The sequence below is a fragment of the Benincasa hispida genome, chromosome 12, assembly GCF_027475165.1.
Source record: "Benincasa hispida cultivar pf3 chromosome 12, pf3_genome.v1.1, whole genome shotgun sequence".
NCBI classification, from domain to species: domain Eukaryota; kingdom Viridiplantae; phylum Streptophyta; class Magnoliopsida; order Cucurbitales; family Cucurbitaceae; genus Benincasa; species Benincasa hispida.
Genome location: NC_143489.1, coordinates 56,558,948 through 56,564,947, shown reverse-complemented (window position 1 = coordinate 56,564,947; position 6,000 = coordinate 56,558,948). Strand labels below are relative to the sequence as shown.

General features: G+C 37.3%; 1 non-coding gene across 1 annotated transcript; it reads right to left on the bottom strand.

The window, feature by feature from the left end:
* Nucleotides 1–5,383: 5,383 nt before the first annotated feature.
* On the bottom strand, nt 5,384–5,456 carry TRNAR-UCU (transfer RNA arginine (anticodon UCU)). Its single transcript has one exon. It is a non-coding gene; the product is annotated as a tRNA-Arg (tRNA).
* Nucleotides 5,457–6,000: the final 544 nt, after the last annotated feature.

Sequence of the window (6,000 nt, the reverse complement as noted above, 5' to 3'; positions counted from 1 at the left end):
ATTCATCAACATGCTCTACTTTATTCTTTTCTACAACAAACTTCTACTAAAAAATTCCCTTATTTTTTTAAGAAGAATGTTTACCTCTTCTTGCAAAAACAACTAGGTGCGTCTTTATGCGGTGGTCTGGTTTACGTCATTTTATTAGAGACTGTTGATCATGGTTACACCCTTCATTTTGGTTTGCTCCCACAGGTGGCATGCGAGCATCCAACTACGGTTGTGTTCCAATCTCAACTTCAACTCTTGATTTTCAGCTAAGTTTTACTTTTACTGGTCAGAGGAGTTGTCTCTTATATTCTTATTTTCTCTCTTTTTTTTTTCTCTCTTTTCTTTTTCATATTGCGTCGATCTTGGAAACCTATCTTCCTTTTGACTTGCTCCCATGGGTGACATGCGAACATCCAACTACGAGCAGGTTTCTTTCATGACTTAACTCTTATTAGGTTGGGATTTTTCCTTGCACTAACATTGGAGTTTTTAAAATATTTTTTATTTTTTATTTTTTTGAAAATGAATGCATTTTCCTAATGATGACCACATTTGCTTGATCGCATATGCTCAGACCTTCCCCACCCCCAAATTTAGAGATGTGCAAGGTCATCATTATGTTGTTTTGGACAGAAAAGACAAAACACTTAGTCAAAATTTTGAAAAGAATGTTTGAGCAGAGTCTTGAAATAGAAAAGGTAAAGCAGTGCTATTGCTATAAATTGTCTAAATGTTAGTCAGAAAGTGCAAAGTGTAAGAAATGTTGCTAAGGGTATGAATACTACTCATCATGGCAGCACAATTAATAATGCAAAATTAAAGACAAGTAATATCGCAATACTTGACAAATGATGATAAGTAAAGAGGCTAACGCATATGGAAAGAATAGTATACAAAGAATTACAATTATCGCAACACAAAATTTAAGCTTGTATAAGACCTTATGGATGTAGCTTAAAGCTCCAACGGTACGTGAATAACTGACTAAACTCTTTAGTCACGAGATCATTCCACTGATAAAACTTGAGTGCTCAACGCATTTTCATCATCGCATTTCATCCATAATATTGCAAATTTATTGAGAAGGTGGCACACCCCCAAATTTAGAGTTACGGTGGGGGCTCTGGTGGAGGATTCTACGGAGGAACTCGAGGAGCTTCTTCAAAATGCAGAGGTTGCTGTAAATGCGGAGGCACCATGGGAAAGTGTAAATAGGCTATCAAAAAGTTAAAATATTCATGGTTGTGCTCCGCCATTTGTCTCTGGTTCAGGTGGATCGTGAAGATATTGCATTAAATGTTGATCAGCACCTGCCACATCATTGTAATACTGCGTTGAACCTCTGTGTGGCTCTCTTGTAACTTCGTTATTTGTTGGTAGAAGAATTCTTGTTGATGAGAGAGAAGAGAACGCATCTCTGCTAGGTCAACAGCAAGGGTTATGGTGGTGGGATGCGCCTGCGATGTTTCACCATCAACGGTTTGAGGTTGAGCAGAAGTGCCTTCACCCAAATCGTGTGGGTTGTCGACATGCGGCGATGGAGGAGAAAAATCCGATGGAGATGGATGGGAGGAAGATGCTACTGGGAATGCGTTGGGTGAATCAGGAGCAAGGAGGAGATTTGTAAAGTGTTCCGGGAGTGGGGAAAGAGTTCCGTAGGTGGGCTTGGAGGGTAAATAACTAAAGGTAAAGGGTCCAAGGGTATTTGGTCTTGCGTTGATTGCTCTTGGACTTTTCCCTTGACTTTGTCGTCTTTGCGCTGCTTCTTTGGCTTGGGTTGCTGCGACGCATTCAAATTGATAAGAGGTCGTTTAAGTGGAAGCTCGGGGCAATGAGGAGAGTCCTTGAGAAACATTCTCAAGATCTTTGTGTTGATGAGACCATGGACTTCTGGCATTGGCTCTTCTTCAATACCTACACCCACAGAGAGCCATAAGCTCGAAACCGTCTAAGGAAAGAAATACTGGCCTCTCACACGCCCCACAAAACCTCGAATTTACTTTGCAATCAATTGGCAAACGTCGATCAGAATACCCGTGTTATGCAGTATGCGGCCATTACTCGATCACTTGAAACTGTTTTGTCATGCGATGTAGGGATGAGTCGCCTTTTTACCAAGTAAACCCAAAAACGCGCTTTCGGAAGCAGTTTGTTAGACGCAAGGGTTTTAATGCCTTTCAAAGATACCGACCACTGAGTGCCCGATTGCGTTAATATTCTCAGCGCATCCTTCATTTGCTCTTCTTGGGGATCATCAATAATTTTGTTACCCGGTGCATCCGGGATGTCCTTCATCTTATATAACTCGTTGATGTCCCTTACATTGAATGACACTGTACACCCTTTCATAATCACCGCATCTTTGGTACCATGAAGTCGTCCATTGTAAAAAGCTCTCACTACCGTTGGAATTATGATGGATGGGCATTGGCAGAATGTCTCCTACCCGTGCTCCAGTACAACACTTGTAATTAAATTCTGTAGTGGCGTTGGCGCAAGAAAGAACCCCATCTCCATCATCATGTAATCATTTTCCTTCTTCTTTGATGGGTTCCCTTTGGTCAACGCAAGCTCACTACTTTCAACTTTCGCTTTGTCCTTATCTTGTGCCAACGCAAGGTGGGACCTTTGTCTTTGTTTCCATTCCCGTTCCTTCCGTTGATCTTCTTCTTCCCTTTTCCACTCTGCAACTTCTTTTCATTTGGTCTCTCTAATGCGCTGCACATTTGCTTTGCGACGTTTCTCCTTCTCTTCCTTCTTCTTCTTTTATTCCTCTTCTTCTTCTCTCATTTCTCTTTCAAATTGCTCCGAGGCTAGCAATATGCGATGTTCATCCTCGAGCCTTATTCTCTTTTCTTCTGCCGAAATTGCGTTGTTACGGCGCACTTCCTCATCTTGGAGTTTTCTTTTCAAATTGCCTGCTACGATGATTTGTTGCGCTCGTAACATCTTTTCTTGTTTTTCCTCTTCTTCTCTTTTTCTCCTTTCCTTCTCTTCTGCTAGACTTTCGCAAAATTGTGGGTCGCTTGTTGATCCTTGCGATGCATTCTCCTTGCGACGTCTCATTAGAAGGGTAATGTCTGAATCATCTCGGTCTTCAGTCGCAACCGTCCTGATAGGCGTTGATGCCTCTTGAGGTTACACTGATTCTTTTTCTTGCGTTGACACCCTCTCTTCCAACCTTGTGGTGGTGGATTCTCCATTGACATCCGAGCTTTCCGCTCTCTTTCTCTTTTTTTCCTTCTTCAGGCACTTCTCTTCTTGCCTGCACTCCCTCTTCTCACTTGACTTCTTTTCTTTCTTTTCTTTCTTTTCCTTCTTTGGTCGGGCCTCTACATCTTCTCCTGCCCGCTTCTGCTTGGTCTTTCTTTTCTTCTTCCCTTCAGCCGTTTTCGGCAGCTTCTTCACTTCCACCTCCTCCAAAGCAACCCTGGTGGGTCCCTCATAGGATTCTTTTTGAACAGTTTCTTTAGGATCCGAAACAGCCAGGGCGCTTCTCCGCGAAGCTTCCACCATCTCCCCCTTTCTCTGATACTATCGTCTATCATCTACCTTTTCTGATACTATCGTCTACCTCCTGATGCTATTGTCTACACGATATCATCTACCTCCTGACGCAGTCGTTTACACGATATCATCTATCGTCTACCTCCTAATGCTATCGTCTGCACGATATCATCTGTCATCTACCTCCCGACACCATCGTCTACACGATATCGCCTATCTCTTGAAGTTGTCGTCTACCTCCCTCAGACGTTATCGTCTACCTCTATCAAACGCTATCGTCTATCTTTGACGCTATCATTTACCTTATCTAAGTGCTATCGTTCGCCGCGTGAGTCAAGCCATATCTTTCAACCTCACATTCTAATTGCTCATACTTTATTTACATTCAACTTGACTCATAAAAAGATGGTATCATGTGTGTAATTTGATAAATGTATCGTGTTATAATAGTGTGTGTGAGTAGGAGTTTTAGATTGTATTTTGTTTATTTGTCATAAGTTGAGCTACCAAAAGCAAGTAGTTTAGTTACTACAATACATAGTTATTTTTCAATGCTTTGAAAATTAAGGTATAAAATTTATTTTCTATGTGGATATTCTATTTTATATGGTTGGTGAATTGCAATTTAATATTTCAAATTCATTTATTTTTAAATTCTCTATTATATACGTAAGCAAGCATATATTTTTTGCATGTTGTCTGAAACAATAACTATATGATCCTCCAAGTAGACAATTAGTTCTCGAACTTTAGACTTCAAAACTCTATGAACATATTAACAATATATCCCTTTCTTTGTTGTGTTGCTAGAGTAAATTAATTAGCTAATTTTTTTGTTTGTTGAAAGTTGAGCAGTGTACACAAAGACAATAGTTGAGATTTGATTTTGTTCATGTACATATGAAAGAAAAATATTGTTGTAATTTTGAGATTGTTCTTATAAAAGGTGATAGTTGAATATTATATGATGTTTTTAGTGTATATATTGAGCTGATAGATGTGTAATGTTTATTTAATTGATGAAATTGTATTGCTGGAATACAAGGTAAGAAATTAGAATATCAATTGGGATATTTAATTTTTTAAAAAAGATACATACATGACATTAGAATTATATTGAGAATTAAATTATGTCAAGAATTAAATAACCTATCCATTATTTCATGTTAATATAAAAATATATTAAATTAAAAGATACATATGATACGTAATAAATATCAAGAATTAATCAATTTGACATGTCAATAGGGTCAAGTGTATTAGTTTTCTTGATACGGAAATTTTATCCAGAAACATTTGTCTTGATGTTTTTTTTATAATCGAGTTTTCACATTATACTTGACAGTCGAATATAAGACACTTTTATAAACATAAAGTACATTCTTTACTTGACATTGCAAAATATCGATAATCAAATTTCTATAGTAGTAGTGATACTATATGAAAAATAGTGAATTTATGGCCAATGTAGAAACTCTAAGTATAAATACTTTCCTAGCCGCATGTCTCACGAATTTTTTTTAATATTAGTTTTTTATTAGCGTTATTATAATTATATAATAGTTTCAAAAACTATTAACAAAAAAATGTTTGAAAAATTTTTATAAATAGAAAAATTTTAAAAATATTTATAATTTATAGTAAAAAAGTTCTTAGAGTGCTCATACTTTTTGAACTTTTTGCTAATTTAAATATTTTTAAATATTTTTTATATTTAAAAAGATCCATTTTAAAATGGGAAATCTGAAAAACACTATAATCTAATAAGTTTTATAGAAACACTAAAAAGATCCCACGTGTCTCAAGCATCAACGTACATTTATTATAATTGTTTCTTTTCTTACGTATGGTTTTATTAGAGGGGGAAAAAATAAAATGACACAGGCACGCCCAGTGGGATTCGAACCCACAATCGCCTGATTAGAAGTCAGACGCCTTATCCATTAGGCCATGGGCGCTTGTTGCACGAAATCAACAACATAAATCTATACATCATGTCCTTTAAGGTTAAATATGCCAAACGATTCATAATTTTGTTAGGTTATTCCCCATCTAGTATTCAATATTCTAAGTTTTTTTAAATATACTTTTAATTGTGTTGTTGTCCTTATTAGCATCAAGTAAGATATTCATATAACATGTTATAAGCTTTGAATGGAAGCCTCGGTAAACGGCGACAATAACTCTAACTGTCCTAAGGTAGCCCAAATTTAGATCTTAAGTCTTATTTTAACTTCAGAGTACCACCAAGAACAAATGATGGAAATATTTCGGAATGCACATATCACTCCAGACATTTCACCCGAGAGATTGGCTAGGTTAGTGGGACAGATTTTGGCTCTGCTCATACGACCACGAAAAAGATGAGGGTAGGATTCTTTGAAAAATCGCGGGAGGGGAGAACGAGGGATGTGAAATTCTACAAAGGGTGGGGAACTGTGTGTGCTTACGCTATAAAGAAAGACGAAGAACCTTGCATATGGAGGCAATATAATATAGATC